The 12,393-nt window shown below is 44.7% G+C and overlaps 1 pseudogene; it reads right to left on the bottom strand.

The window, feature by feature from the left end:
• Nucleotides 1–1,941: 1,941 nt before the first annotated feature.
• On the bottom strand, nt 1,942–2,705 carry LOC118651988 (annotated as a pseudogene).
• Nucleotides 2,706–12,393: the final 9,688 nt, after the last annotated feature.

The following is a 12,393-nucleotide window of genomic DNA, read 5'->3' on the forward strand; positions in this document are numbered from 1 at the left end:
TATATATATATATATATATATATATATATATATATATATATATACATACTAGGGGCCCGGTGCACGAAATTCGTGCACTGGGTGTGTGTGTGGGGGGGGGGGGAGTGTCCCTCAGCTCAGCCTGCCCCCTCTCACATACTGGGAGCCCTCAGGCGTTGACCCCCATCACCCTCCAATCGCAGGATCGGCCCCTTGCCCAGGCCTGACGCCTCTGCCAGAGGTGTCAGGCTTGGACAGGGGACCCCCATCTCCCCCCGATCACTGGCTCTGACCCCCGCCCAGGCCTGAGGCCTCTGGCCCAGGAATCATGCCTGGGCAGGGGACCCCCAACTCCCTCTGATCGCTTGCTCCACCCCCCGCCCAAGCCTGACGCCTCTGACCCAGGCTTCAGGCCTGGGCAAGGGGATCATCATATCCCCCCAATCCCCGGCTCCGCCCCCCACCCAGGCCTGATGCCTGTGGCCCAGGCATCAGGCCTGGGCAGGGGACCCCCAGCCCCCGCCCAGGCCTGATGCCTCGGCCAGAGGAGTTGACCCTCATCACCCTCCGATCACCAGTCACCGGATCGGCCCCTTGACCAGGCCTGAGGCCTCCAGCAGAGGTGTCAGGCCTGGGCAGGGGACCCCCAGGTCCCCGTGGTTGCAGGCTCCGCCCCTGCCCAGGCCTAAGGCTTCTGGCCTAGGTGTCCGGCCAGGGCAGCGGGGACCTGCAGTGGCAGCGGGGGGCGCTGTGATCACGCGGGCTCCGCCCCTGCCCCTGCAGGATGCCTCTGGCTGAAGCGTCCGGCCCGGGCAGCGAGGACCCCTAGCTCCTGGGACTGCGAGCTTCGACTGTGCCCAGCTCCCATCGCTGGCCCCACCCCTACTTCCTGCTATCACTGGCCAGGGCGGAAAAGGCACCTGATTCTCTGATCGTGGCTGGGGGGCAGGGCAAAGGCGGCCCCAGGGCTGCCTTTGCCCTGCCCCCCAGCTCTTAGCTCCCCCCTGGGTTTCCGATCACTGTCAGTGGCAGGGGGCTTCTTCCTGCTTTCCCTTTCGCCTCCCTGCATTGTGCCTACATATGCAAATTAACCGCCATCTTGTTGGCAGTTAACTGCCAATCTTAGTTGGCAGTTAATTTGCATATAGCCCCGATTAGGCAATGAAAAGGGTAGCACCGTACGCCAATTACCATTTTTCTCTTGTATTAGTGTAGATATATATATATATATATATATATATATATATATATATATATATATACACACACACACACACACACACACATACACTAGAGGCCTGGTGCACAAAAATTTGTACATTCAGGGGCGGGGGGGGGGGGTCCCTCAGCCTGGCCTGTGCCCTCTTGCAATCTGGGACCCCTTGGGGGCCCCTTCCCCTGGCTGCTGGCACCAGTTTTCCTCTGGTGCCCGGAACCAAGGCCTTCGCTCTTCTCTGGGAGGGGCCCGCACGGTGGGCGAGGGCCTTAGCTCTTTTAAAAATACTTCTGAATGTTTGGTAAATAACCTTGTGGGAATCTACTTTCTGAAACATGCTGGTTGTTAAGGGCTGATTTGGGTAATCAACAAAAAGTGTGTTAAAATCCTAATCCCCAGAACCTCAGAATGTACCTATATATGGAGATAAGATCTTTAAAGAAGGGATTACATTAAATTGAGGCAGTTCCAGTGGGACCCTTCGCCCATCTCACTGAAGTCCTTATAAGAAGAGGAATGTTGGGGTCCTGCCCCAGCAGGTCCAGGGGTTCCCAAAGGTGTGGACGGAGTTGGCAAAGAAGGAATGACACAGAGGCAGCATTCAGGTTATCATCATAGCCAGGTTCTCTTTTTATTGTCCTGTTACATCTATATTTATACTATTTGATCCTATAAACATGCCTCTATAAGCTTTTTTTTTTTTTTTTTTTTTGCCGAGGAGAGCATTGGGTCCGTTTATTGGGGGGTTAGTCAAAGGGGGAGCTGGCTAGGGTGGGATAGGGCAGCAGCTTGTCTGGCCCCCGAGAAACCCAAGTTAAGTCCAGAGCCTCGACTGCTTAGAAGCCAAAGTCTTCCTCCACCTTTATCTGCAAGGGGGCCAGCTCCAGAGTCAGCGAGACTCCTGCCGGTGCCCTCCCTATGGCACTCGCCGCCTCTTCCAACTGCTGGGCCCCTCACCAGGGGCCGGGCTGCTGGCTTCTGCGGGCTCTGGAGTCCTCTTGGGCGGGGACAGCCCCTCTTTCTACGGAGGCTCGTTCTCAGTGTTGCCTGGGGTACGGACGTCTGTGCCCTGGCTGCCCTCGCCCTCCAGTAAGATGGTGAACTGGCTGGCCCGGTAGTCATCGCTGTAGGAGTACAGCACCCTCATGAGGAACCTCTGCTTCTGCTGGAGTCTCCGTGTTATCCTCTGTATCTGATGGAGCCTGTTCAGGACCTGCTCCTTCACTTGCTCGATCTCCCTGCAGCACGACCCAGCACCTGGTACTTCCTGCGATTGAGTTCCCGTTGGTGCTGCCGCCACCGGCCTCAGGCTGCCTCCTCCTCTTCATCTTGCTCCTGGAGGTTGGAGCTGCCCAGACCCCCAGACACGAACTCCACTTCGGTCTCAAGCTCGCTCTCCAGGATGTGACCACCGAACAGTGGAGGCAGCGCCAGCTCCCAGCCGGAAGGTGCTGAGAACTCCTCAAAGCCCACGGCTGCCATGGACCCCTCTCTCTGCTCCAGCTCCATTTCTCCCTGGCTCCAGGTGCAGAACTTCCAACCTTGCAAGCCTCTAGGTTAAAGTGGCTTGCAAAACAACACGCCCCATCTGATTTCATGGCCAGGCACCCAGGCCCTGGCTGCTAAGCCTCCTGGGAGTTGTAGTTCTCTATTTCCGACTCACCTCCCTCACCCCACCCCCACCCCAGTCCTGGCTGAAAGGCCCTGCTGGCTGGTCTAATGCCTCAGCCAGGCATCTGAATCACTTCCGTCTTTATTCCTGTCCCGACACCGCGCCCTCTGACCACGGAGACTCTCCTCTTGGGAGGCCCCTGGGTATCCTTCTGGGTCTCCTCAGTCCGGTCACTGGATCGCTGCTCCAGCAGCGATGCAGCCCAGCCCCTGGGTCTCCTTCTGGGTCTCCTTCTTGGGCCTGGCTGCATCGCCCCCCAGGGACCAGATCATGCTCCCCAGGCAGTGACGCAGCCCGGCCTCTGGCCCTGCATCTGGGTGTTCTCCAATCACTGGTGATCAGTGATCTGAGAAGCCAGGTGGGGCAGGGAAGAGGTGGACATCTGCTATTAGGGTCAGTTTTCATATTACCCTTTTACTATATAGGATAGAGGCCTGGTGCACGGGTGGGGGCTGGCTGATTTGCCCTGAAGGGTGTCCCGGATCAGGGTGGGGGTCCCGCTTGGGTGCCTGGCCAGCCTGGATGAAGGGATGATGGCTGTTTGCAGCTGGTCACACCCCCTTCAGGGTGGGGGTCCCCACTGGGGTGCCTGGCCAGTCTGGGTGAGGGGCTGAGGGTCGTTTTCAGGCTGGTGGGCAACTGTAGCTCCCAACCTCTCCTTTTTTTTCTTTTTTTTTTAATTCTGGGATTTATTTACCTTCTATGGCTGTCACTGGAACTGAGAGCCAGCCTTAGCTCTGAGGCTCGGCTCCAGCTCTGAGACCTCGGCTGCTGAAAGCAGGTATCTGCGTTTGTTTGGCTTCTATAATTGAAACACTGTTGCAACTCCAGCTCTGAGGCCCAGCTGGCTGAAATCAGGTTTCTCCAGCTTGTTTAGCTTCTATAATTGCAACATAGTTGCTCAGAGGCCAGCAGCAGCAGGCAGGGAACCTTGGCTTCCTCCATCACTGGAGCAAGCAAGCCTCTTGTTCACTTCAGCTGCCTGGCTGCCAGCCGCCATCTTGCTTGGCAGTTAATTTGCATATTGCCCTGATTAGCCAATGGGAAGCGTGTCGGAGGTACGGTTAATTACCATGTTTGTCTATTATTAGATAGGATAATTCACATATACAGGGGTGGGCAAAAGCAGGTTTACAGTTTTTCCTATGGAAAAAGACAGGCAGGTTATGATTATTACAATAGCTTTATTAACTCAAAAGCATGTTACAGTGGCACAGGACAAATTGCCAGCTTTAATTATTAACACATTCTTGTAGTCTACTTGCTATACTGAAGCAGACTTTGGCACAGAATCCTTTATTGTCATCAATAAACCTACTTTTATCCACTCCTATATATATCTAAATATCTACACATATCACTTTTGTAAATATATCTTTTATTGATTTTTTACAGAGAGGAAGGGAGAGGAATAGAGAGTTAGAAACATCGATGAGAGAGAAACATTGATCAGCTGCCTCCTGCACACTCCCTACTGGGGATGTGCCCGCAACCAAGGTACAAGCCCTTGACCGGAACTGAACCCAGGACCCTTCAGTCCGAAGGCCGACGCTCTATCCACTCAGCCAAACTGGCCAGGGCCACATATCACTTTTTTTTAATTCATTCATATGTGGACAGACACTTCAGTTGTTTCTATATCTTGGCCATAGTGAATAACGTTGCAATGAACTTGGGAGTGCAGAAATCTCTTTAAGATAATGGTTTGCTTTCTTTTGATATATTCCCAAAAGTGGAATTGTTGAATCATATGTTAGTTATATTTTGAATTTATTGATGAGCCTCCATATTGATGTTTATTGATGTTTTCCATTGTGGCTGAACCATTTTACATTTCCACCAAGCGTGCATAAAGGTTCCCTTTTCTCCACATCCTCACTAGTCTTTATTTCTTTACTTTTTTATGACCATTACTAGTGACCCAGTGCATGAAATTCTTGCACATTAAAAGGGAATTAATTAGATGAAATATTTTAATATTGCTATTTGCCCTTTATAATTAAAGTGTCAGAGATGAAAGAAAGTTAGTAAAATGTATATAAAAATCTTCCTCCTGTCAGAGTCTGGGGTGCGCCATGGGAACTAGAGTCAAGTCCCCACCCACCCACGTGTGCCTCGAAATCGCGCGAGACCCAGACCACCCCCATTGGGCTATATCCAGACCCGACTGGCCCCAGCCCCATCAAGCCCCACCGGGTGAGGGGCGCGGCCTCAGGTCACCTGGCCTGGGCCGGGGGACACTGCTTGAGGTCCTCCGTCAAACCCTGCCAGGTGGGTGGACGCAGCCTCAGGTCCCCCAGCCTGGGCCGGAACAGGGGGCATGCCTTGAGGTCCCCATCAAGCCCCACTGGGTGGGGGGCATGGCCTCAGGTCCCTCATCAAGCCCTGCCGGGCAGGGGGTGCTGCCTGAGGTCCCCCAGCCTGGCACCAGCATGGGGGAGGGTGTGGCCTGAGGTCCCCTGTCAAGCCCTAGCAGGTAGGGGGTGCAACCTTAGGTCCCCTTCCCCAGCCCACCACCACATAGCCTCAGGTCCCTGCTGATTGCTCATTAAGGCTCATTGTGGGAACTCTGCCTCTGCTGTGGGCACAGCCATCTTGTGTTACAGGATCCCTGCCTCCACTGTGGGCACAGCCATTTGTTATGGTGTGACAGTCAATTTGCATATTCCCTCTTTATTATATAGGATAATAGGTGTGAGGTGATAGTTCATTATAGTTTTTATTTGCTTTTCCTTGATAAGTAGTGATATTGAACCCATTTTCATGTAATTCTTAGCCATTTGTATGACTTCTTTGGAAAATATCAATTCATATTCTTTGCCCATTCTTGAAAATTTATCTTTATTATTGAGAGTATTACAGATATCCCCCCCTTTATCCCCCATTGACCCCCTCCACCCCACCACCCCCAGGCCTGCCACACTATTGTCTGTGTCCATGGCCTATACATGTATGCATTATAAGTTATTTGGTTAATTTCTTCCCACCTATCCACCCCCCACTTCCCTCTGAGATTCATCAGTCTGTTTTCATGCTTCCATGTCTCTGTATCTATTTTGTCCATTTATTTTGTTCATTAGATTCCACATATAAGTGAGATCGTATATTACTTGTCTTTCTCTGACTGGCTTATTTTGCTTAGCATAATTAATTGGGTTATTTGTGTGGGGTTTTTTTTGCTGTTGTGTTGTATCAGTTCCTTGTACATTTTGGATTTTAGCCCCTTATCATATATGTGGCTTGCAAATGTTTTCTCATGTGTTGCCTTTTTATTTTGTTGATGGTTTCCTTTGCTGTGTAAAAGCTTTTAAATTTGATGTACCATTTATTTATTTTTGCTTTTTAAGCCTTTGCTGTACGTATCAGATTAAAAAAAAATCAATACCAAGATTGATGTCAAGGACCTTACTTCCTATGTTTTCTTCTAGGATTTTTATGGTTTCAGGTCTTAGGGTCAAATCTTAGTCCATTTTGAATTGATTTTTTTAAAAATATATTTTATTGATTTTTTACAGAGAGGAAGGGAGAGGGATATAGAGTTAGAAACATCGATGAGAGAGAAACATCGATCAGCTGCCTCCTGCACACCCCCCACTGGGGATGTGCCCACAACCAAGGTACATGCCCTTGACAGGAATCGAACCTGGGACCTTTCAGTCCACAGGCCGACGCTCTATCCACTGAGCCAAACCAGTTAGGGTTTGAATTGATTTTTGTGTGTGATGTAAGGTAGATGTCCATCATATTCCTAGATTTAAGTCCACCAAGATCTAGTCTCATTTCCTGCTCAGAGTGCTAGGAAAATTAACACAAAACCAAATATTTGGATCTGAGTAAAAATGTTAAAACTTCCATTTCAAAAGTTGAGAACTCTCAGGACCAAGAAAAAAAAAATAGATGAAATCAAACCACATGTAAACCTTAGTTTTTACTGAGTCATTTAAAAACACTTGTTATAAAGGAAAAAAATATTTGTAATGTGTTTAAAAACAAACAAACAAGGATAAAAGTAAATATAATGCAAAACCTTACAGCTGGATAGTATGTTACTCTATCTCCAATATGTATATCCAGATAATCCATAAATTTAACACTTCCTATCAACCAACTTTTGATGAGTCATCACCATTTTACCTTTCCCCTTCAAGCTGAAATTGGTTTGGTTTTCTAGCCTAGCATACGTTTTTTCTGTTTGATGAACTAGTACTTATAAGACCCAAAGTTTCAAAATTTTGAAGCTTCTATTTATTTTCAGCCATAAAGTATTCTATTTTAATTTTTAAAATTACACTTGCTTCTAACGGCTATTTTTGTTGTGAAGTTGTTACTTTCTGGGCCTCAATTGTGATAGTTGGCCTAATTACTGCAGGTCCAACACTGAGCTTGATTTATTGCTTTGTTTAGCTTTACTGAGAGATTGACCTAAAATGCCTTTTCTTTTTAATGCTGGAGAACTTAATAGTGTGATTGGATTGTTGCAAGTGCTTTCTAGCCATTGTCTTTGCCTGCATGTTCATCCACATATTCCAACCCAGAGTTTATTCTCAAGGTAGCAGCCAAAATAAGCCTTTTGGTGCAAAAAGCATATCTTCCTCTGTTAAAATTTTCCAAGGGCCTTATTTTACTCAGAAAAAAAAAAAATCCTTAGTTCCTATTAGTCCCTATGTGATCTAGCCCCTGCTATACACCACAACTTGAACATATCTAACAAACATAATATTGGGCAAAAGAAAATGTGCACAAAAAATACATATGGTATTATTCTAGAGCAATTTTTTAAAAAAACAAGCAAAATAATGTGTTGTACTAAAAGTAGTGATAGTAGTTATTTTAGGGGAGAAGGCATTGAAGTAAGTAGAAGAGGAAACAAAGTTTCTGGGGTATAGACAGTGTTCTATTTCTTGACCTGGGTGTTGGCACATGGTATTTGTGATAATTTATTGTGAGTTATATACCTATTACTTGTGCATCTTCCAGTAGGTTAGCTATATTTCAGTAAAAATGCTTGCCAGAGAGATTGGGAGGTAAGCAAGAAGGCAAACATATAACAACTCTTCCAAGGAGATTTACTCTAAAGCAGAATTGAGAAATGAAATGGTAACTGGAAAGAGCTGTTTGTTTTTAATGGGAGATATTAAAGTTTATTGTGATATGGACTCTGTCCTGTATAAAGGGACTATTCAATATTCAAGAGGAAAGGAGACAATTGCTAGAGAAATGTCCTTGAGTAGTTAAGTGGGGACGAGACCCAGGATGGGAGTGGAGGAGTGGGCCCAGACAGGAGCATGGCTTAAAGGATTTTGCTGATCATGACTGAATTCCAGAAGAAGAGTCTGGGTTGAGAGTGGGGTGAGAGACTGAGTAGAAGATGTCAACAGCTATAAATGGTGGAAGATTGACAGGAGAAGCTTAGACTTCTGGCAGCAACTGAATTAAACAGGCATGAAAATAGTGATGGGACTGGTTAGTCCCTGTGGCCTTTTAGGGGAAATTGGGCAATAATTTCTCATTACAGCCTCTTTGGGGATGAGTTTCAGCTTATAGTGGTGAGGCTGATTGTGTTGTGATAGGGGGAAGAAAAGACAATGGCTCTCTTTATGGCTCTTACGTTACCTCTAAACAAGGGGGAAGTCTTGAACTTATCAGGAATTTCTAGATATGAAATTGTGGAATTAAAATGATGTACATTTAAAAGCTTAATGAATGTTGCCAAAGAGGTGGCACAAATTTAAACTCCTATCCACATATATCATAGTTTTTTTGTTTGCTTGCTTGCTTTTTTGGGTGATTTTTTTTTTCCCCCTAAGAACAATATAGTGACTTTATTTTTATTTATTTATTTATTTATTTTTTCCCTTTATTGATTAAGATATTACAAATGTGCCCTTATCCTCCCAATGTCCCCTCATCCCCCCAATCCTGCCCTCACCCTCACCCCCTGTTGTCCACATCCATCGCTTATGCTTATATGCATGCATACAAGTCCTCTGGTTGATCTCTCCCCCTCATCCCCACCCTCCCCTATCTTCCCTCTGAATTTTGAGCATCTGATCAATGCTTCTCTGTCTCTACATCTGTTTTTGTTAATCGGTTTATGTTGTTCATTAAAATCCACAAATGAGTGAGAGCATATGTTATTTATCTTTCTCTGACTGACTTATTTCACTTAGCATAATGCTCTCCAGCTCTATCAATGCTGATGCAAACGGTAGGAATTCCTTCCTTTTTACAACAGCATAGTATTCCATTGTGTAGATGTGCCACAGCATTTTAAAAAATATATTTTATTGATTTTTTACAGAGAGGAAGGGAGAGGGATAGAGAGTTAGAAACATCAATGAGAGAGAAGCATCGATCAAATGCTTCCTGCACATCCCCTAGTGGGGGTGTGCCCACAACCAAGGTACATGCCCTTGACCAGAATCGAACCTGGGATCCTTCAGTCCCCAGGCTGAAGCTCTATCCAGTGAGCCAAACCATCCACGCACCACAGCTTTTTATCCACTCATCTGCTGATGGGCACTTAGGCTGATTCCAAATCTTAGCTATTGTAAATTCTGCTGCTATGAACATAGGGATGCATACATCCGTTCTGATTGGTGTTTCTGGTTTCTTGGGATATATTACTAGAAGTGGGATCACTGGGTCAAATGGGAGTTCCATTTGTAGTTTTTTGAGGAAACTCCATACTGTTCTCCACAGTGGCTGCACCAGTCTGCATTCCCACCAGCAGTGCAGGAGGGTTCCTTTTTTTCCACATCCTCGCCAGCATGTCATTTGTTGATTTGTTGATGATAGCCATTCTGACAGGTGTGAGGTGGTACCTCATTGTCGTTTTGATTTGCATCTCTTGGATGATTAGTGACTTTGAGCATGTTTTCATATGTCTCTCAGCCTTATGTATGTCCTCTTTCAAAAAGTGTCTATTTAGGTCCGTTGCCCATTTTTTGATTGGGTTGTTTATCTTCCTTTTGTTAAGTTGTATGAGTTCCCTGTAAATGTTGGATATTAAACCTTTATTAGAGATATCATGGGCAAATATGTGCTCCCATGCAGTGGATTTTCTTGTTTTGTTGATGGTTTCTTTTGCAGTACAGAAGCTTTTTATTTTGATATAGTCCCATTTGTTTATTTTCCCTTTAGTTTCCATTGCGCTAGGCCTAGGGGCTGTGTCAGTGAAGAAATTCCTTCGGCATATATCTGAGATTTTGCTACCTGTGGATTTCTCTAATATTTTTATGGTTTCCCGTCTTACGATTAAGTCCTTTATCCATTCTGAGTTTATTTTTGTGAATGTTGTAAGTTGGTGGTCTAGTTTCATTTTTTTGCATGTGTCTGACCAAATTTCCCAGCACCATTTATGGAAGAGACTGCCTTGACTCCATTGTATGTTCTTGCCTCCTTAGTCAAATATTAATTGAGCATAGTGGTTTGGGTCGATTCCTGGGTTCTCTTTTCTATTCCATTGGTCTATATGTCTGTTCTTATGACAGTACCAGGCAGTTTTGAGAACAGTGGCTTTGTAATACAGTTTGAGATCCCTCCTACTTTGTTTTTCTTTCTCAGGATTGCAGCAGCTATTCAGGTTTGTTTGTTTTTTAATTCCAGATTAATTTTTGGAGAGTTCTTTCTAGATCTGTGAAATATGCTGTTGGTATTTTAATGAGGAGTACATTGAATATATAGATTACTTTGGGTAGTATGGTCATTTTGATGATGTTGATTCTACCAATCCATGAACAGCGTATGTTCTTCCATCTGTTTTAGGCTTCCTCTATCTTTTTTTCAATGTCCTATAGTTTTCTGGGCAGAGGTCTTTTAACTCCTTAGTTACGTTTATTCCTAGGTATCTTAATTTTTTTGGTGCAATGGTAAATGGATTTGTTTTTTTAAATTTCTCTTTCTGTAACTTCACTATTGGCATATAAAAATGCCATAGATTTCTTGGCATTAATTTTGTATTCTGCTACATTGCCAAATTCATTTATTAGGTCTAATAATTTTTTGATGGAGTCTTTAGGGTTTTCTAAATACAGTATCATGTCATCTGCAAATAATGACAAGTTTAATTCTTCTTTTCCAATTTAGATGCCTTTTATTTCTTCTTCTTGTCTAACACTTCCAGTACTATGTCGAACAGGAGTGGTCAAAGTGGGCATCCCTGTCTTGTTCCTGTCCTTAAGGGAAATGGTTTTAGTTTTTGCCCATTGAGTATGATGTTGGCTGTAGGTTTGTCGTATAAGGTTTTTATTATGTTGAGGTATGATCCCTCTATTCCCACTGTGCTGAGAGTTTTTATCAGAAAAGGGTGTTGGACTTCGTCAAATGCCTTTTCTGCATCAATCGATATGATTATGTGATTTTTGTCTCTCAATTTGTTTATGTGATATATCACGTTTATTGATTTACAGATATTGCACCAGCCTTGCATTCCTGGAATAAATCCTGCTTGGTCATGGTGTATGATCTTTCTAATGTAATGCTGGATCCAGTTTGCTAGAATTTTGTTGAGGATTTTAGCATCTCTGTTCATCAGGGATATTGGCCTGTAATTCTCATTCTTTGTGGTGTCTTTATCTGGTTTTGGGATTAGGGTAATGCTGACTTCATAGAAAGAGCTTGGAAGTGTGCCTTCCTCTTGGATATTTTGGAATAGTCTGAGAAGTATTGGCTTTAGTTCTTTTTTGAATGTTTGGTAAAACTCCCCTGTGAAGCCATCTGGTCCAGGGCTTTTGTTTGCTGGAAGCTTTTTGATTACTGTTTCAATTTCATCAGTAGTTATTGGCCTATTCAGGTTTTTTTATTCTTCCTGGTTGAGTTTTGGAAGCTTGTATTTTTCTAGTAATGTGTCCATTTTGTCGAGGTTGTCAAGTTTGTGGGAGTAGAGTAGTTCGTAGTATTTTTTGACAATACTTTGTATAACTGTAGGGTCAGTTGTTACTTCACCTCTTTCATTTCTGATTTTGTTTATTTGGGTCCTCTCTCTTTGTTTCTTGGTGAGCCTGGCAAAAGGTTCATCAATCTTGTTAATCCTTTCAAAGAACCAGCTCTTGGTTTCATTGATCTTTTGTATTGTTTTTTTGGTCTCTATGTCATTTATTTCTGCTCTGATCTTTATTATTTCCTTCCTTCTGGATACTGTAGGCTTTTTTTGTAATCTTTAAATTCTTTATTAGTTAAGGAATTACAAATGTGCCCTCATTCCCCCTCATTAACCCCTATCCTCCCCCCGCCCCCAACTCATGCTCTCATCCCCCTGTTGTCCATGTCCATTGGTTTGGCTTATATGCATGCATACAAGTCCTTTGGTTGATCTCTTCCCCTTACCCCCACCCTCCCGTACTTTCCCTCTGGGGATTAATAGTCTGATTGCTGTTTCTCTGTCTTTGGATCTGTCCCTGTTCATCAGTCTATGTTGTTCTCTATAGTCCACAAATGAGTGAGATCATGTGGTATTTATCTTTCTCTGACTGGCTTATTTCACATAGCGTAATGCTCTCCAATTCCATCTAAGCTGTTGCAAAAG

The sequence above is a fragment of the Myotis myotis genome, unplaced genomic scaffold (assembly GCF_014108235.1).
Source record: "Myotis myotis isolate mMyoMyo1 unplaced genomic scaffold, mMyoMyo1.p scaffold_m19_p_3, whole genome shotgun sequence".
Lineage (NCBI taxonomy): Eukaryota > Metazoa > Chordata > Mammalia > Chiroptera > Vespertilionidae > Myotis > Myotis myotis.